The 21,051-nt window shown below is 51.7% G+C and overlaps 1 long non-coding RNA gene across 1 annotated transcript in view; it reads right to left on the bottom strand.

The window, feature by feature from the left end:
• LOC138688074 (uncharacterized) overlaps positions 1-21,051 on the bottom strand; it is an 85,887-nt gene that overhangs the window by 51,788 nt on the left and 13,048 nt on the right. Inside the window, exon 2 of the long non-coding RNA XR_011327139.1 lies at positions 8,759-9,128. This is a non-coding gene — a long non-coding RNA (uncharacterized lncRNA). The remainder of the gene's footprint in view (positions 1-8,758; positions 9,129-21,051) is intronic.

Below are 21,051 nucleotides of genomic sequence, written 5' to 3'. Positions count from 1 at the left end.
TTGAGACCCGAGGAAGATCGAAGGCGCACAAGACAGACTACACAAACTACACACCACCACGGACACAGGCTGGAACTGCCCTGCCCGGCACACGCTGCTCTCGGGCTCAAAAGCAACCCGCTCCCTTCATCTGCCCAAACAGGACTGCTCCTGGACAGCCCTGCCCTCCTACTCTCACTTTAAAACCCCTCCCGGCAATTCCCAGCTGTGTCCCTCCCTCCCAGCCTCCCCCCAGCCCGGGTCCCTCAACTTAGCTTGCAGAGGGCCCAGGGTCCGAATCCATCCTCCACAAAACCACACGGGCTGACTGGGATGTTCCTCAAGGGGACACATTGCTCTTCAACATCTGCAATGAAAAAAACAAACAAGCAAACAAAAAAAAACAAATCAGAAAAGGGAGTAAGCATGCCGCTGGCCAACGCCAACTACTTCCCCAACTCCCCCCTCCTCACAAGTGCCACCGCGTTCGCTTCCCCGCTCATTCCAGAGTCAGACCCTGCAGCCGTCGTCACTCGTGGTACCTAAGGTACCAAGAGACACCAAGTTAGCGTGGCGATCGTGAGAAGTCATCGGCCCCACGCTCCTCCTCACTAATCCACAGCTCACCTCAAACGCTCACCCAATTCAAAGATAGCCCACACAGCACCTCCAGAACAGAAGGTAAATGCTTAACCGAGCAGCCCCATAATACTTCGCTATGCAACACCGACCCGGCCGACGACCGCCTCACCTCCTCGGACCCCTCACCGGCACGCAGCTTTGCAGGAGACCTTAGAGCAGACTTCACGGTACGTAAAGGGTGCCTATAAGAAACCTGCAGAGGGACTTTTTACAAGGGTGTACAGCAATAGGACAAGGCGGTAACGGCTTCAGTCCTAAAGAGGGTACATTTAGTGTAGGTATTAGGAAGACGTTTCTCACTAGGGGTGGCGAGGCACTGGAACGCGTTGCCCAGAGAACCTGCGGATGCTCCCTCCCTGGAAGCATTCAAGGCCAGGTCAGATGGGGCTTTGAGCAACCTGGTCTCGCGGAAGGTGTCCCTACCCATTGCGGGGGGATTGGAACTAGAGGCTCTTTATGGTGCCTTCCAACCCAAACCATTCTACGATTCTATGACATCCAAATCCAACTGCAAAACTCATCTGAGAAGGGCTGGTGAACCCTCCTGCCTTTCCCCAGCAGTCCCAAAACTTTAGAAACCCCTTTTCCTCTCCTCAACTGTCAGGAAAGGAACCCCACTGCTTCCTGACGCCTCCTGCCCTCCATTCGCACCCCTGAACCCCCTTCAGTGGCTACTCCTCAGGAGCCCCTCTTCTGAGCCACATCCCAAATTCTGGAGGCACCTCCTAACCTACAGTTTCACAGAGACCCTGAGCTCTGCTACATGCCCACAAAATAAAGTCAAGTCCCAAGGCTTGTAATCTACGAGGGGCCTGCCACGAGCTGCAAAGATTCTAGGGACAACGGGGCATTCTGTGGGCAATGAGGAAAGGCGACGAGGCATCCCAGAGCCTGAAAGGCATTGTGCTTCACGGCCCTTCTGCTTTCTTCAGAAATACTAAATCTCCATATACAGATGCATACAAGACGCTCACCCTAACCCCTGCTAAACAATGTCACCATCGGTCCCATTAAGAGAGATATCAGCAACTTACACAGCATACAGCAGAACTGGTGGAAAAAAACAAGGTTCCTTTTTCAATAAAGTTGGGAATTCCAGGAAAACACAATGCATGAAGAATTAAAAACAAACAAACAAACAAACAATGCATACCATTAAACCATCTTTCTACCCCCAAACACTCAAAACAAAATTACTGACCTGAAAAAAAGAAAGGGAAAAAAAAAAGCTGCATACAAGTGTTACTTTCTACCACACATGCTGCTGAACCTTGACTGGTCCTGAAGCTCTTACCTCAGGCAGACACCTCTTCCCAAAGGGCTGAGCCAGCTCAAAAGCTGCAAAGGACTCAAGCGAGAGCTGAGCACCAACACCAGAGAAACCCAGGAGCACAAGGAGCTTCCTCAGCAGAGGCTGTGGCTCAAGTAGCCCGAGCCTCCGCCCACCACCCTTAGCACAATCACCTGGGAAAGGGGAAGGGCAAACCACCAGCAGTTATAAAGTCAGCTGGAGGAGCAGCAGCACTGTTCCCACCTGCCTTAAATTTACAGCAAGCAAGGTCCTGGACAGAGAAAGGAACACTTACTGGCAAAGACAATACCTGCTCCTGTACTACAGCTACAACTATTGCATCAGCAATGTCACCAGGTAAGGAGTTCAACTTAATTTTTCTGAGGCATAGACAGAAAAAGATACATGTGTCTCTAAACTAGGTAGGAAATTAGCTCGTTAAATGCAATAACAATGTAGTTATTAAAATCACATCAGTCACTGGCGAAGCCAGCAGACACAATGGTAACTCGGTGGCTAAGCACTAGATTGAGGCGGACCGGGAGGTTCCCGAGGCATAGGAGCCTCAATCAAAAAAACAAACAAACAAACAAAGCATACCATTAAACCATCTTTCTACCCCCAAACACTCAAAACAAAATTACTGACCTGAAAAAAAGAAAGGAAAACAAACAAAAAAGGCTGCATACAAGTGTTACTTTCTACCACACATGCTGCTGAACCTTGACTGGTCCTGAAGCTCTTACCTCAGGCAGACACCTCTTCCCAAAGGGCTGAGCCAGCTCAAAAGCTGCAAAGGACTCAAGCAAGAGCTGAGCACCAACACCAGAGAAACCCAGGAGCACAAGGAGCTTCCTCAGCAGAGGCTGTGGCTCAAGTAGCCCGAGCCTCCGCCCACCACCCTTAGCACAATCACCTGGGAAAGGGGAAGGGCAAACCACCAGCAGTTATAAAGTCAGCTGGAGGAGCAGCAGCACTGTTCTCACCTGCCTTAAATTTACAGCAAATGAGACCCTGAACAGAGAAAGTAACCCCCCCAGGAAATGACACTACTTGCTCCTGTACTACAGCTACACCTATTGCATCGGCAATGTGACCAGGTAAGGAGTTCAACTTAATTTTTCTGAGGCATAGACAGAAAAAGATACATGTGTCTCTAAACTAGGTAGGAAACTAGCTCGTTAAATGCAATAACAATGTAGTTATTAAAATCACATCAGTCACTGGTGAGGCCAGCAGACACAATGGTAAGTTGGCGGCTAAGCGCTAGATTGAGGCGGACCGGGAGGTTCCCGAGGCCCAGGAGCCCCGGGGAAGAGCAGAGGGACCGTGCAGAGCCGGCAGCTCTCGCGAGAGAGGCTGACGCGGTGTGGGCATTGCCAGGGGCGAACGTGGAAGATTTAAATGGCCCTGAGGAGCACCAGCGACCGGGAGCATGGCAAACAGGGCGTGGTGCGTCAGAAAGGTGTGCCGTGGTGCGGCAGTTTGCGCGGGTAGGGCGCAGCCCTCCCCTCCCCAGCTCAAGAAGCTTACTGAAGCGGTGGGCATCGGCCTCAGAAGGAGACCCCGATATGGCTGCCACTCGGGTGAAAGCCGTTGCTAGGAAAAACGTGGCGACACGGACAGAGCTCCCACGTAAACGTGCAGCTGTCCAGGTCTCTGGACGCAGGGAGTGCCTGAGTCTATCGCTGATGCCAGAGGGCAGCGGGGACACCTCTTGTGTGAGATGTGACCAGGTAGATGATCTGCTCAGCCTGGTGGCAGAGCTGAAGGAGGAAGCGGAAAGGTTGAGGAGTATCAAGGAGTGTGAGAGGGAGATAGGTTGGTGGACCCACACCCTACCATCCCCGAGGCGGAGGCAGCAGATGGAGGCTCCGCGAGAAGCGGAGGTTCCCCTGCCCCCTTGCCACCGGGCAGGAGGGGACCTAAGAGATGGAGGGGAATGGATACAGGTCCCTGCTCGGGGAGGCAGGCGAGTCCCCTCCCGGTCTCCCTCACCTTCCCAGTTGCCCCTACGCAACAGGAATGGGGCTCTGGAACTTGAGGACCGGGTCAACGAAGATCAGGGTGTAGGTGAAGCCCTATGCAGGGAGGTGCCTAGGCTCAGTTGGGCAGCCCCATGCATTCTCACAGCCTCTGAAAAAAGAAAAAGGAGGGTAATTGTCGTAGGCGACTCCCTTCTGAGGGGGACAGAGGACCCAATATGCAGTCCTGACCCATGCCACAGGGAAGTCTGCTGCCTCCCTGGGGCCCGGTTGAAAGACATTACCGGGGAACTCCCGGGTCTGGTTCGGACCTCTGATTATTACCCATTGCTAGTTGTGCAGGTTGGCAGCGATGAGACTGCAGGGAGAAATCCAAAGGCAATCAAAAGGGACTTCAGGGCACTGGGGCGATTAGCGGAAGGAGCACAGGTAGTGTTTTCCTCAATCCCTTAGTGGCAGGGGAATATACTGAAAGGAACAGGAAACCACACCTGGTGATGATGTGGCTCAGAGGCTGGTGCCATCGGTGGCATTTGGGGTTTTTTGATCACGGGGAGGTTTACACGGCACCGGGCTTGCTAGCGACGGATGGTATCCAGCTATCTCAAAGGGGTAAAAGAATCCTCGCTCGTGAGAGGGCGGGGCTCATAGAGAGGGCTTTAAACTAGGTTTGAAGGGGGTAAGGGATAAGACTAGGTGCACCAGAGACGAGCCTGGGGGCAGCGTGCCAACGTTAGGGGTGGATTCGATAGGCCAGCTCGAATGCATCGATGCCAACACACGCAGCGTGGGCGATAAACAGGAGGAGCTGGAAGCCATCGTGCAGCAGGATAGATATGACTTAGCCGCCATCACGGAAACACGGTGGGATGACTCCCGTGACCGGAGTGCTACGTCTTGGGCTTAGCGACCGTGAAATGATAGAATTCTCAATTCTTGGTGAGGCAAGGAAGGGGGTTAGCAAAACCACCGCTCTGGACTTCCGGAGGGCAAACTTTAGCCTCTTTGAGGCACTGGTTGAGAGAATCCCTTGGGAGACGGTCCTGAAGGGCAAAGGGGTCCAGGAGGGACGGACGTTCTTTAAGAAGGAAATCTTAACAGCTCAGGACCAGGCTATTCCCCCGTGCCGCAAGTCGAATCGCCGAGGAAAACGACGGGCCTGGCTGAACGGGGAGCTTTTTCTAGGAGTCAGGAAAAAAAGGAGAGTTTATCATCTCTGGAAGAAAGGGCGGGCAACTTGGGAGGAGTACAGGGATCTTGTTAGGTCATAGAGAAAGGAAATTAGAAAGACAAAAGCTCTGCTAGTACTAAATCTGTCCGCTGTCGTAAGAGACGACAAAAAATGTTTTTACAAATACGTTAATGGTAAAAAGAATCCCAAGGAGAATATCTATCCTGTAACGGATACGGAAGGGAACGTTGCCACCAGAGATGAGGAAAAGGCTGAGGTACTTAATGCCTTCTTTGCCTCAGTCTTTACTAGGGAGACCAGTTATCCTCAGGGTACTCTGCCTCCTGAGCGGGAAGGTGAGGATGAAGAGCAGAATATACCCCCCCCCTTAATGCAGGAGGAAATAGTTAGTGACCTACTACGCCATCTGGATGCTCACAAATCTATGGGACCAGATGGAATCCATCCCAGAGTACTGAGGGAACTGGCAGAGGTGCTTCCCAAGCTGCTCTCCCTCATCTATCGGCGATCCTGGTCAACGGGGAAGGTCCCAGAGAACTGGAGGCTTGCCAATGTGACGCCCATTTACGAGAAGGGTCAGAGGGAGGATCCGGGGAACTACGGGCCTGTCAGCCTGACCTCGGTACCGGGGAAGATTATGGAAGGGTTTGTCTTGAGAGCGCTCACGTGGCACGTCCGGGACAAGCAGGGGATTGGGCCCGGTCAGCGTGGGTTTACGAAAGGCGGGTTCTGCTTGACCAACCTGATCTCCTTCTATGACCGGGTGACCTGCCTGGTGGATGAGGGAAAGGCTGTGGATGTTACCTACCTTGACTTCAGCAAGGCCTTTGATACTGTCTCTCATGGCATACCCCTTGAGAAGCTGTCGTCTCCTGGCTTAGACAAGTGTACTCTTTGCTGGGTGAAAAACTGGCTGGATGGACGAGCCCAGAGGGTTGTGGTGAATGGGGTTAAATCCGGTTGGCGGCGGGTCGCTAGTGGTGTTCCCCAGGGCTCGGTGTTGGGCCCGGTTCTGCTTAACATCTTAATCGACGATTTGGACGAGGAGATCGAGTGCCCCCTCGGCAAGTTTGCAGACGACACCAAATTGGGACTCAGGGCTGATCTCCTTGAGGATAGGAAGGCTCTACACAGATATCTGGACAGGCTGGATCAATGGGCCGAGGCCAACTGTATGAAGTTCAACGAGACCAAGTGCCGGGTGCTGCGCTTCGGTCTCGGCGACCCCGTGCAGCGCTATGGGCTTGGGGAAGAGTGGCTGGAAAGCTGCCCGGCAGAGAAAGACCTGGGGGTGCTGGTTGACAGCCGGCTGACTATGAGCCAGCAGTGTGCCCACGTGGCCAGGAAGGCCAACGGCATCCTGGCCTGTACCAGAAATAGTGTGGCCGGCAGGAGCAGGGAGGTAATCGTTCCCCTGTATTTGGCACTGGCGAGGCCGCACCTCGAGTACTGCGTTCAGTTTTGGGCCCCTCGCTACGGGAAAGACGTTGAGTTGCTGAAACGTGTCCGGAGAAGGGCAACCGAGTTGGTGAGGGGCCTGGAGCATAAGTCTGATGAGGAACGGCTGCGGGAGCTGGGGTGGTTTAGTCTGGAGAAAAGGAGGCTGAGGGGAGACCTTATCGCTCTCTACAACTACCTGAAAGGAGATTGTAGCGAGGTGGGTACTGGTCTCTTCTATCAAGTAACTAGAGATAGGACGAGAGAAAATGGCCTGAAGTTGCGCCAGGGGAGGTTTAGATTGGATATCGGAAAAAAATTCTTTACTGAGAGGGTTGTCAGGCATTGGAACAGGCTGCCCAGGGTAGTGATGGAGTCACCATCCCTGCAGGTGTTCAAAACACACGTAGATGTGGCACTTTGGGACATGATTTAGTGGGCGTGGTGGTGGTGGGTTGATGGTTGGACTTAATGATCTTAGAGGTCCTTTCCAAATTTCATGATTCGATTCAATGCGATTTGATTCTATTCTAGGGAGCAGAACAGAGATCTAGCAAGAAAGGAAAAAAAGGAAGGGAGGGAGAACAAAGCGAGAGAGACACAAAGACTGGAAGAAGGACAAAGGGATGGCAGAGGAAAAAAAATAGTGATAGGCTGCAGGACAGAGATGGAGGAGTTAAAAAAAGACACAGGAAGCATGACAGAATGAGAGTGAGAAAAAAGGGACAGAGCAGGACAGCACTGGAGAAAAAAAACAACTGTGATTGATAGGCTGTGAGAGAGATACGGAGGAATAGAGAAAATAGAAGGGACAGCTAGCTGGAGAGGGGGATACAGTTAGAAAGGATGGAAGAGGGAACGGAACAGAGAGAAATACAGGAAAGATAGCAAGAGGAAGCAGGGCAGAGGGCCAGCAATAGAAGAAAAAAGGGACACGGATCTGGACAGATGGAGAAAAAAGCAGAAGGAACAGATACAACATGATACGATGGGACAGGAAGTAAGGGAGAGCGACAGATGAGAATAATGACAAGAGATAGAGAGAGACTGTGAGAAACACAGGAGGTTGGGGGGGGGGAGAGAGAGAGATTAGGACCCCTGCAGAGAGAGAGAAGACATGAATAAAAAGAGTAGGGAGCACTACAAAGGGTCAGAGAAAGAGAAGAACAGGAAGGACAACGGGGACAGTGAGATACAGAATAAAACCCCCCACATGTTATACACATATTATCCAGTAATCAAGCCCATTTCAGAGTTACACAATACCTCAGCCCCTTTAAGAAAAGTAACACATTGACCGAGCCCAATTCGGCAGCACAGAGAACCCGAGCAAATTTCAAAGGCGGCGCACCGCGCCCGAGCCCCTTTCGGCGGCGCACCGCGCCCGAGCCCCTTTCGGCGGCGCACCGCGCCCGGGCCCCTTTCGGCGCCGCACCGCGCCCGGGCCCCTTTCGGCGCCGCACCGCGCCCGGGCCCCTTTCGGCGCCGCACCGCGCCCGGGCCCCTTTCGGCGCCGCACCGCGCCCGGGCCCCTTTCGGCGCCGCACCGCGCCCGGGCCCCTTTCGGCGCCGCACCGCGCCCGGGCCCCTTTCGGCGCCGCACCGCGCCCGGGCCCCTTTCACAGTTATGTAGCTACGGAGCCAATTTCTAAGTTGGGCAATTACTAGAGCCAGGAACGCACACCCTTTCTATTAACCCAGCAGCAGCTACATTTACCTCGAGGTATCTACAGCTCTCCCTTGGATGCCCAATTCTAACAGACACTTTCACTTACTTCAACAGCTAAGTTTACCTATGGGCACTAAACGCGCATGCTTCGCTCCACACTTGCCTTGGTGATTGCCATTACTACTGTGATTCTCACAAGGAGACCTAATTACCTGTCTTTTTTTCATTTTCTTTTTTTTTTTGCTTCATTTGGTCTATTACTGATTCCACATACATTCAGCTAGGTCAGTAGTTACAGTCCAATTCTACAATGTACTTTTTCTACAATATATAGAAAAGACTTATGGCCTCACTGGTCAAATTTTTGACACTATTAGTTTTATTCCTCTTTTAACCATTATTTTTACAAATACATTTTAACTCCAAAAATTTAGCATTACCTTCAGAAGAAACGCCACTATTAGTCCCTGCAATTCTCTACGGAGCGGTCTTTTCCACGTTCCTCGCTCCCGTTACATCCATCACTGCACATCCAGAAGTTTTACTCCCTGAGGTGACATTACCTGCACGATCCCCGTTCCCGGGCAGAAAACGAGTGAGCTCCGCTCATCTTGACAGACTGTCCACTTCCACACCTCGGCACAAAAACAAAAACTGAAAAGTATCATTACATCACAAACTACAAAGAGCACCCAAATATTTTACAAACCCACCACAGAAAAATACAGTTACACTCACGCACTTCACAACCCTGGCCTACTCCATGCTGGCCATCTAGTCCAACTCCCCCCACCCTTCGCCCGCAAAATCCTCAACTGTCTTCCAAAGACCATCCACCGAACGACGTATTTCCCTGCGCTGACTGGCAATTACCATGTTCCAGGGCAGCGCTCCACGGGAATGCCGTTCCCGGGAGCCTTGAAAAAAGTCACCCTGCCTGTGAAAACCCAGGCCCGAGCCGGACCCCAGTCCAAACACTGGCAATCAACATTGCCTCGTGGAGCAGCTGGGACCGGGGGCGGGGGGGGGGAAACAGGGTGGGGGAGGACACACCAAAAACCAACCCATATCCCAGCTAGGTTTTTTTATTCTAAGTTGTTGTTTTGGGTTTTTTTTCTAATTCCCTGAGAAACATCTCAACTCTACATCCAACCTGAAAGGAAAAAACCAAAAAGGCTAAACCACATAACCTACAAGGTTAGACACATTCGCAACACACCACTCATTCAGATCACGTGCACGCCAGTCCTCACTCTCAACTCATCCATCCTACCACCCACAGGCCTCGAGAGGCCGTCGCCCCGTGCCTGCGGCACTGGGGCCTCAAAAATCGCCCTGCCTGCAAAAACCCTGGCCCCAGCCCAACCTCCTTCCAACCTCCCCACAAACTGCCCTTCCGTTACACCAATGTTTCAACACGCACCATCATCTCCACCATCCGTGCATTTTCAACCCGATACTTAGCTTTCACGGTGCCACATGGCACAGTCCAACCTCCGTAGCAGCCGTGTCACCTAAACGCAAGGTTCCTTCAAGCACCTCGTGCCCTGTCATCACCTGCAAATACAACACACAAAGCTTTTCAATAGACACTTCATCCTTGAGAGAGAAGTCCTCCACCGCTTCCCACCTATTCCCAAAATAGCACATCCTCATAGTCAGTGTCCTCCATGGCACTTGAAAAAACAGAGCATCGCAAACACAGAGCTGTCCCAAAGTTACCGATCGCTCCAAGACCCATCACGCTGCTACTCAGACCTCAAGGCCTTGACCATTTCTACAGACTTGCCACAAAGCATCCCCATAAACATTATGAACACCGTTGCCCAGTTACTGCCTTACTCTATGCTAGCTCACAGTCCAATTACGATCCCCTCAACTCCTTGCATGCAAAGAACCCAAAGTCATTAAACCTTCTGTGCTGTCTCTACAATGCTATACAATACACACAGACAAACATAGACCCATGTAATTCACATGCAAATATAATGCCATACAAGGCAGTACTCTTATCTCGGTCAAGACAAAACAACTCAGAGCACTGCCATACCACACAAAACAGAACAGGGCCAATGCAAGAGACTCTCAGATGACAGTCAATACAAGTACAGACCAAAACAATACAAAACCAATACAGAACCATAGAAGGCAAGGCAGTCTCTGGTGGCAGTCGATACAAGGGCAGAGCACTGCACTACAAAACACAATGCAGGGCCATGCAATGTGAGACAGTCTCACATGACAGTCAATACAAATACAGAACAAAACAACACAACACAAAGGCAAATACAGACCAATACAATGCAAGAAAACTGCAAAACACAGCAAAGCAAAGCAGTCTCATAGAGCCACCGGCCGCATCTTCCTTCCAACTCCACTCACGGACCCACCTCCTTACAGCGCCCTGCTGCCTTCCCTCGTCGCTCTGTGGCACGCATCTTTTCCCTCCGCATCTGAAAAAAAACCAAAACCAAACCTATTGAACGAGTCACCTGGATGCAGAGCAAGAGCTTCACAACTCCAGAGGTCTTGATTCCATCTACAAAGACCATCTGGAGTCCAGCTACAGCCTACCATTTAAAAAAAAACAAACGAAAAAAACAAAAAACAAAAAAAACCCCCACCAACAAAAAAAAAAAAAACCAGGGCCAAAATTTAAGCCCATCACATGCAAGACCTAACACCTTAGAGAGTCAAATCCTCTTCACTGCCCCTCAACAGCCCCTGCCGCACAGCTCCAATCGTCTCCGTGAAACACTATCGGCATGGCTGTTTGCACAGCCCGCCGATGGCTACTCGAGCCGAGATGACTGTACAACCCTTGCCTAAACGGTCTAGGCACATCAACGTTTGACCCGTAGACTCTTATCGCTGTTCCACCTACCCCTGACTCTACATCCCCAGGCAGAGCAGCTCCAAGCCATACACACCCGTGCGCAGAACGTCACCATGTGGAACGCTACCAACGATGTGATTCAAAGAGAGAGAAAACTCTCAGCAAGAAGAATGACGCCCAGACGGGAGGCGTCGTCGGGCAAGACGACCTATGGAGCTGCAACCATGAGGCCAGGAGGCTCTACGGCAGAGCCTCCAAGAAGAGGAGTCAAACAGAAAGGCCCGTTACAAGACGGCACTGTCAAAACCCAGATGACAGATGCACCAGAAGCCTGGCGTTGAGACCTAAGGATGTCAGGATGCAGGGAAGAAGTCCAAGTCCGAGAAAACGGACGGCTAGAGAGCAGAGCTGCCAATGCAGCCCAGAAGAACGCCGCCAAAAGAGGACCGACCGGAACCCGCCGAGACCGATCCACGCTTTAGAGCTCCGAGTGCAAGAAAAGAAGCACCTGATTGGCACCGGGCCGATAAGTACGGGCATTCGAGACGCTAGGGACAGCACCCGAAGCACATGCCATGCTCCTCCAGCGCAAAGCGTAACGAGGACATCGAGACCTGAGGAAGGTCTAAGAGCACAAGACAGACTACACAAACTACACGCCACCGCGGACACGGGCTGGAACTGCCCTGCCCGGCACACACAGGTCTCATGCTGAAAAGCAACTCGCTCCCTTCGCCTGCACAAAGGCGACTGCTTTAGGATAGCACTCTCTCCTGCACTAACTTTAAAACCCCTCCCTGCAATTCCCAGCTGTGTCCCTTCCTCTCAGCCTCTCCCCAGCCTGAGTCCCTCAACGTAGCTTTCAGAGGGCCAAGGGTCTGAATCCATCCTCCACAAAACCACACGGGCTAACTGGGATGTTCCTCAAGGGGACACAGTGCTCTTCAACATCTGCAACGAAAAAAACAAACAAACAAACAAAAAAAAAACCAAATCAGAAGAGGCAGTAAGCATCCCGCTGGCCAACGCCAACTGCTTCCCCAACTCCCCCCTCCTCACAAGTGCCACCGTGTTCGCTTCCCCACTCATTCCAGACTCAGACCCTGCAGCCGTCGTCACTCGTGGTACCTAAGGTACCAAGAGACACCAAGTTAGCGTGGCGCTCATGACAAGTCATCGGCCCCACGCTCCTCCTTACTAATCCACAGCTCACCTCAAACGCTCACCCAATTCAAAGATAGCCCACACAGCGCCTCCAGAACAGAAGGTAAATGCTTAACCGAGCAGCCCCATAATACTTCGCTATTCAACACTGACCTGGCCGACGACCGCCTCACCTTCTTGGACCCCTCACCGGCATGCAGCTTTGCAAGAGACCTCATAGCAGACTTCACGGTATGTAAAGGGTGCCTATAAGAAACCTGCAGAGGGACTTTTTACAAGGGTGTACAGCAATAGGACAAGGCGGTAACGGCTTCAGTCCTAAGAAGGGTACATTTAGTTTAGGTATTAGGAAGACGTTTCTCACTAGGGGTGGCGAGGCACTGGAACGCGTTGCCCAGAGAAACTGCGGATGCTCCCTCCCTGGAAGCATTCAAGGCCAGGTCAGATGGGGCTTTGAGCAACCTGGTCTCGCGGAAGGTGTCCCTACCCATTGCGGGGGTGGGGTAGGAACTAGAGGCTCTTTATGGTGCCTTCCAACCCAAACCATTCTACGATTCTATGACATCCAAATCCAACTGCAAAACTCATCTGAGAAGGGCTGGTGAACCCTCCTCCCTTTCCACAGCAGTCCCAAAACTTTAGAAACCCCTTTTCTTCTCCTCAACTGTCAGGAAAGGAACCCCACTGCTTCCTGACACCTCCTGCCCTCCATTCGCGCCCCTGAACCCCCTTCAGTGGCTACTCCTCAGGAGCCCCTCTTCTGAGCCACGTCCCAAATTCTGGGGGCACCTCCTAACCTACAGTTTCACAGAGACCCTGAGCTCTGCTACATGCCCACAAAATAAAGTCAAGTCCCAAGGCTTGTAATCTACGAGGGGCCTGCCACGAGCTGCAAAGATTCTAGGGACAACGGGGCATTCTGTGGGCAATGAGGAAAGGCGACGAGGCATCCCAGAACCTGAAAGGCACTGTGCTTCACGGCCCTTCTGCTTTCTTCAGAAATACTAAATCTCCATATACAAATACATACAAGATGCTCACCCTAACCCCTGACAAACAATGTCACCATCGGTCCCATTAAGAGAGATATCAGCAACTTACACAGCATACAGCAGAACCAGTGAAAAAACACAAGGTTCCTTTTTCAATAAAGTTGGGAATTCCAGGAAAACACAATGCATGAAGAATTAAAACAAACAAACAAAGCAAGCATACTATTAAACCATCTTTCTACCCCTGAACACTCAAAATAAAATTACTGACCTGAAAAAAAAGAAAGGAAAAAAAAAAAAGCTGCATACAAGTGTTACTTTCTACCACACATGCTGCTGAACCTTGACTGGTCCCGAAGCTCTTACCTCAGGCAGACAGCTCTTCCCAAAGGGCTGAGCCAGCTCAAAAGCTGCAAAGGACTCAAGCGAGAGCTGAGCACCAACACCAGAGAAACCCAGGAGCACAACGAGCTCCCTCAGCAGAGGCTGTGGCTCAAATAGCCCGAGCCTCTGCCCACCACCCTTAGCACAATCACCTGGGAAAGGGGAAGGGCAAACCACCAGAAGTTATAAAGTCAGCTGGAGGAGCAGCAGCACTGTTCCCACCTGCCTTAAATTTACAGCAAGCAAGGTCCTGGACAGAGAAAGGAACTCTTACTGGTAACAACGATACCTGCTCCTGTACTACAGCTACAACTATTGCATCGGCAATGTCACCAGTTAAGGAGTTCAACTTAATTTTTCTGAGGCATAGACAGAAAAAGATACGTGTGTCTCTAAACTAGGTAGGAAATTAGCTCGTTAAATGCAATAACAATGTAGTTATTAAAATCACATCAGTCACTGGCGAGGCCAGCAGACACAATGGTAAGTTGGCGGCTAAGCGCTAGATTGAGGCGGACCGGGAGGTTCCCGAGGCCCAGGAGCCCCGGGGAAGAGCAGAGGTACAGCGCAGAGCCAGCAGCTCTCGCGGGAGAGGCTGACGCGGCTTGGGCATTGCCAGGGGCAACTGCGGAAGATTTAAAGGGCCCTGAGGAGAGCGGCAAGCAGGGCGTGTCGTGTCAGAAAGGGCATGGCGTGGCAGTTCGTGCGGGTAGGGCGCAGCCCCCGCCCCCCCTTCCCAGCTCGAGAAGGCTACTGAAGCGGTGGGCATCGGCCTCAGAAGGAGACGCCGGTATGGCTGCCACTCAGCTGAAAGCCATTGCTAGGAAAAATGGAGAAAGAGAAATTAAAATGCAACTGGGTACAAGAAACATGGGAAAGCAGTAAAAAATAGTGAGCCACAGAGAGGGAATCGTAGAAAAAAAAAAAAATTATAGATGAAGCGGTACAGGGCAGAGTTGGCAGAAGAGTAACAAGTTTTTGGGAGCCAGGCGGGCAGGTGGGCCAGTGGAGAGAGAGACGGAAGGAGGGACAGGCAGGGAGGCGAACAGAGATCTGGGGAAGGGTGGCAGAGATGGAGCGGGATGCACGCGACAGAATGCGCGACTCTCCGCAGCTCCCGGCGCCGGCGGGAGACCTTCACCGCCCCGATGCTTTTCTCTCTGCCTTGGCAGCAGGCGCTTCAACGCTCCTCTCCCGCGAGGCTTCCCGGTGGCTCGTGCGCGCGGCCGACGGAGGCGCCGAGCTCCCGGCGCCGCGCGCTACTGGCGCGCTCTGTCGGGGATGGCTCGGAGGGACCCTTCCTTGCTGCGGGGGCTGGCTGTTCCTCGCTGGACGTGGCTGCCTGCGGGACCCCCTTGGATTCCCTCCTCGGATGGTTCACCTTCGTCAGCTCCCTCGGGTGGGCGTGCCTGGGCAGACCCTTCCCCAGCTCAAGGGAGGGATTCCAAAATAGGAACGGTGAGCTGGACGGAGGGGGACATAGAAATAAAACTTAAAAAGCAATAGGGTACAAGACAGATAGGAAAACATGAAGAAATAAAGGCAGGGAGATGGACTGGGGGATACATAGAAACAAACGAGAAAGCAGCGGGGTACGGGAAACAGGAAACAATTTACAACCAGGGACAGGGAGGAAGACAGAGGGAGAAATAGAAAAAAAAAAATTCAAAAAGCGACAAGGTACGATTCACATGGACGCAAATTAAAAAATAAGGCCGGGGAGCTGGAGAGAGATGTACACATAAAGAAACTTTTAAAACCGACAGGGTAAAGGAAAGAGTGAGAAGAAATAAAGAGGAAGAGGGAGCCAGATAGAGGGAGGCATAGGTAGAAATTTTGGCAAGAAATGAGGTAAAGAGCAGAGGGAATTTCCTGGTTTTGGCAAGAATAATTTTCTTCCTAGTAGCTGGTATAGTGCTGTAGTTTGCATTTAACATGACACTAATGTTGATAAAAGACTGATGATTTAGTTGTCATTAGGCAGTGTTCATACTAAGTCAAGGATGTTTCAGCTTCTCCTACTGCCCTGGCAGTGGAGGCTGAGAGTGCAGACAGCTGAGCCAAACGAGCCAAAGGGGTATTCCATACCATATGATGTCCCAGCCAGTATATCAATAACCCCAGGCCCTGACCCCTGGCCCTGAGCCATGAGACTGTGATCCCTGACACCGTGACCTTTGAGGCTGCGAACCCATGCTGTGAGCTTTGACCCAATGGCCCTTTTCACCTGGTGACCCTTTGACCCCTGGCAGGTGACCTTTGACTTCTTGTCGGTGACCTTTGACCCTGACAGTTGACCTTTTGACCCTCTGGTGTGGTAACCTTTGAACTTTTGACCCCAAAGACCTTTGCCCCCTACCCTGGTGCCCTTTGACCCCGCCTGGTGATCTTTGACTCAGTGACCTTTGACCCTGACCCTGTGACCTTTTGACACCGTGACCTTTGACCCCCGGCCTTTGATCCCGACCCCCATGACCTTTGACCTCTGATCCCACAGACCTTTGCCCTTTGACCCCTGAACCCATGACCTTTGACCCCTGACCCCAGTGACCTTTCACCTCTGAGCCCATGACCTTTGACCCCAATCCCACAACCTTGGACCCCCACCCCATGACCTTTGACCCTCCCTCGGTGACCCCTGACCCCATGAGCTTTGATCCTGACTTGGTGATCTGTGACATTTGAGCTTGACCCTTGAACCTTTGAGCTTTTACTCCCTGACCCCGGTGACCTTTGACCGTAACCCGATGGCCTTTGATCTTTGACCCTGTGACCTTTTACCCCGACCCAGTGAGCTTTGATATTTGACCCCAGACCCCTGTGACCCCTGACCTCATAAGCTTTGACCCTGACTTGGTGACCCTTGACCCCCACCTGTGACCTTTGAGCTTGACCCTTGAACCTTTGCACTTTTGCCTCCCTCACCTCAGCGACCTTTGACCCCCAAGCCCATGAGCTTTGACCTTAGTGACTTTAGACCCCTGAGCCCATGAGCTTTGACCTGGTGAGCTTTGACCCCTGACCCCAGTGAGTTTTGACCCCTGGGCGTGGTGGCCTATGGCCTCTCAGCCCCACGACCGTTGACCTCCAACCCCTTGCCTTTGACAAAGTTAATCACAGCAGTACTGCACATTTTAAAGTTAAAGCACTGCCCTACTGCAACATTGCCGTGGAAAATGGTTTCTGCCCTGGGAGTAAATTGTTTAACTTCATCTTATAGCTCTTTACTCCCAGAGACTGAGCCAGCGGCTAGTGCTGTTGTGTTTTAAATTTAAGTTTTACAATACCAACGTCAAAGTTTTGCAATACGTTTTTATAATCGCAACTTCAAAAGATGCGCTATGAAATGACGTCTGCTGTGATATTAAATTTTATTTTTTTTAATTAAAAACTTCTTTACTTACACTCAGCAGCAGTACCATATTCTATTACTTTTTTTAAATATTTTATTTAATTTCAACATTTTACAGAGCTTTTTCCACCATATCAATCTTGTCCACATTCCTCACTGCCATTATGTCCGTCGCTACCCGTCCAGAAGTTTTACTGCCCGAGGTGACGTTACCTCCACCATCCCTGTTCCCAAGCAAAAAACAAGTGAGCTCCACTCCTCTTCACACACTGTCCACTTCCACACTTATAATTTTTATGTCTAAGTATCAGTGGATGACCTCAATATTTTACAAACACACCATGGAATAATAAAGTTACACTCACCTGCTTTACAACCCTGGCCTACTCCATGCTGGCCATCTAGTCCAGCTCCCCCCACCCTTCGCCCGCAAAATCCTCAACTGTCTTCCAAAGACCAGCCGCAGACTAACCTAATTCCCTGCGCTCAGTGGCAATTACCAGGTTCCAGGGGAGCGCTCCACGGGAGCTCTGTTCCTGGGAGCCTTGAAAGAAAAAATCGCCCTGCCTGCCAAAACCCTGGCCCAAGCCTGACCCCCATCCAAACATTGGCCATGACGACTGTCTCACAGAGCAGCCGGGACCAGAAAAAAAAAAAAAAGCCACCCACTGGGGTTTTTTTATTCTAATTGTATTTTATTTTTTCCTAATTGCCTAACAAACATCTCTACCTCCACCCTGCAAGAGACCACTAAAAAGCTAAACCACATAACCCTACAACGTTATGCACATTCACAACACACCACTCATTCAGATCACACGCACACTAGCCCTCGCTCTCAACTAACCCATCCAGCCGCCAAAAGGTGTCAAGGGGCCATCGCCCCTTACCCACAGCAGCCGGGGCCTCAAAAAGCACCCTGCCTGCAAAAACCCTGGCCCCAGCCCAACCTCCCCACAAACTGCCCTTCCATTACAGCAACGCTTCAACACGCACCATCTGCACCATACATAGATTTTCAACCAGATACTTAGCTTTCATAGTGGCACTTCTCACAGTCCAACCTCCGTAGCAGCCACATCGCCTAAACGCAAGGTTCCTTCAAACGCCTCGTGCCCCGTGATCACCTGCAAAACCAACACACAAAACTCTTGAATACAAACTTCACCCTCGGCATAAAAAAATCCTCCACAGCTCCACACTCCTGCTTCGCACCTATTCCAAAAACAAAAACCTCAATGCCTTAACCATTTCTAGAGGCTTACCACAAAGTGTCCACATAAACAAATATTAACACCCATGCCCACTTACTGCCTTACTATATTCTACCTCACAGTCCACTTGCAATCCACTCCCCTACTGACATGCAATGACTCAAAAATCATTTATCTCTCAATGCTAACAAACTAGACATATCAAGATTTCACCCGTTGATTCTTATCACTGTTCCACCTACCCCTGACTCTACATCCCCAGGCAGAGCAGCTCCAAGCCAAACACACCCATGCACAAAACACACACAACACAGAACACTACCAACAAGGCGATGCAAAAAGAGAGAGAAAACTCTCAGCAAGAAGAATAACGACCCCCGGACGGGAGGTGCCATCCAGCAAATTGACCTACAGCGCCCAAAACCACAAAGCGAGGAGGCTCTACGACAGCCCCAAAGAAGAAGAGGCAAAAGGAAGGGCCCGTTACAAGATCAAGCCCGTCAAAACCAAGATGATGGATGCGCCAGAAGCCTGGCGTCGAGACCTAAGGATGTCAGGATGCGGGGAAGAAGTCCCAGTCCGAGAAAACGGATGGCTAGAGAGCAGAGCTGCCAAAGCAGCCCGGAAGAGCGCCGCAAAAGAGGACCGACCGGAACCCGCCGAGACAGATCCACGCTTTAGAGCTCCGAGCGCAAGAAAAGGAGCGCCCGACTGGCACAGTGCCGATGAGTAAGGGCATTCGAGACCCTAGGGACGGTGCCCGAAGCGCATGCCGTGCTCCCTGAGCGCAAAGACTGATGATGGCATTGAGACCCGAGGAAGATCGAAGGCGCACGAGACAGACTACACAAACTACACACCACCACGGACACAGGCTGGAACTGCCCTGCCCGGCACACGCTGCTCTCGGGCTCAAAAGCAACCCGCTCCCTTCATCTGCCCAAACAGGACTGCTCCTGGACAGCCCTGCCCTCCTACTCTCACTTTAAAACCCCTCCCGGCAATTCCCAGCTGTGTCCCTCCCTCCCAGCCTCTCCCCAGCCCGGGTCCCTCAACTTAGCTTGCAGAGGGCCAAGGGTACAAATCCATCCTCCGCAAAAACCACATGGGCTAACTGGGACGATCCGGCAGTCGCCAGGTTCCTCTTCATCATCTGCAGTGAAGAAAAAAAAAAAAAAAAAAGCAACAAAATCAGAAGAGGCAGTAACCCATCAGCCAACACCAACTACTTTCCCAACCCCCCACTTAATCACACACACCACAGCGTTATGCTTACCTGCTCATTCCAGACTCAGACCCTGTGGCCATCAGCACTCATGGTACCTGAGACAGCAAGACGCACAAAATTAGCATAGCAGTCGTGAGACTCACCAGGCCCATTCTCCTCCTCCCTAATCCACAGCTCACCTCAAATGCTCATCCCATTCCAAAGGTGACCCGCACAGTGCCTGCAAAACAGAAGGTAAACGCTTAACCAAGCAACCACCTAATACTTCGATATTCAACACCGGCACAGCCCACAACCACCTCACCTTCTCAGACTGCTCATCGGCCTGCGAATTCGCCCCTCTGAGGCTGCGTGCGCCACCTGCAAAAACCAAAGCAGAAGACGCATGCTGAGAGGCCGCCCGAAACCTCAGCCTGCCCAGACCGATTCCCAACTCCCTCTCCTTTACCTTGGCCGCTCGACCACCCCACTCTGTCGTCAAGAGCTTGCCACATCAAAGCATGCGTACCGCCTGCAAAAAACAAACGACAAGGGATGCTTCCAACTTTGCCAACAATACAACGCCTCCAAAGGAACAGTTCCTTTAACCCAGTAATCATGACTCACCTTGCCGAGACACCTCCGGTACCGATGGCCCGCTTCACTCCTTGCTTCACACCTTCAAAATAAAAAAGAACCCTATCAGCTAGTCACAGAGCCACCGGCCGCATCTTCCCTCTGATTCCACTCACGGACCCACCTTCTTATGCTGCTCCGCTCCCCTCCTCCGTCACTCTGTGGCATGCACCTTGTCCCTCCGCATCTGAAAAAAGACATATCGAACGAATCACCGAGATGCAGAGCAAAAGCTTAACAATTCCAGAGGTCTTGATTCCATCTACAAAGACCATCTGGAGTCCAGCTACAGCCTGCCATATTAGGGGAATTAAAAAAAAAAAAAAAAGGGGGGGGGCAAACTTTAAGCCCATCACATGCAAGACCTAACACCTTAGAGAGTCAAATCCGCTTCACTGCCCCTCAACAGCCCCTGCCACAGGGCTCCAATCATCTCCGTACAACACTATTGGCACGGCTGTTCGCGCAGCCCACCAATGGCTACTCGAGCTGAGATGACTGTACAACCCTCGCCTAAACGGTCTAGGCACATCGACGTTTCACCTGTAGATTCTTATCGCTGTTCTACCTACCCCTGACTCTACATCCCCAGGCAGAGCAGCTCCATGCCAAACACACCCGTGCACAAACACACACAACACGGAACACTACCAACAAGGCGATTCAAAGAGAGAGAAAACTCTCAGCAAGAAGAATGACAAGCCCCGGACGGGAGGCGCCATCCGGCAAATTGACCTACAGCACCCAAAACCACAAAGCGAGGAGGTTCTACGACAGCCCCAAAGAAGAAGAGGCAAAAGTAAGGGCCCGTTACAAGATCAAGCCCGTCAAAACCAAGATGATGGATGCGCCAGAAGCCTGGCGTCGAGACCTAAGGATGTCAGGATGCAGGGAAGAAGTCCCAGTCCGAGAAAACGGACGGCTAGAGAGCAGAGCTGCCAAAGCAGCCCGGAAGAGCGCCGCAAAAGAGGACCGACCGGAACCCGCTGAGACAGATCCACGCTTTAGAGCTCCGAGCGCAAGAAAAGAAGCACCCGACTGGCACAGTGCCGATGAGTAAGGGCATTCGAG

The sequence above is a fragment of the Haliaeetus albicilla genome, chromosome 1 (assembly GCF_947461875.1).
Source record: "Haliaeetus albicilla chromosome 1, bHalAlb1.1, whole genome shotgun sequence".
In the NCBI taxonomy this organism is placed as follows: Eukaryota; Metazoa; Chordata; class Aves; order Accipitriformes; family Accipitridae; genus Haliaeetus; species Haliaeetus albicilla.
Note: the sequence above shows the minus strand (reverse complement) of the source record. Positions and strands in the feature narration are given on the sequence as shown.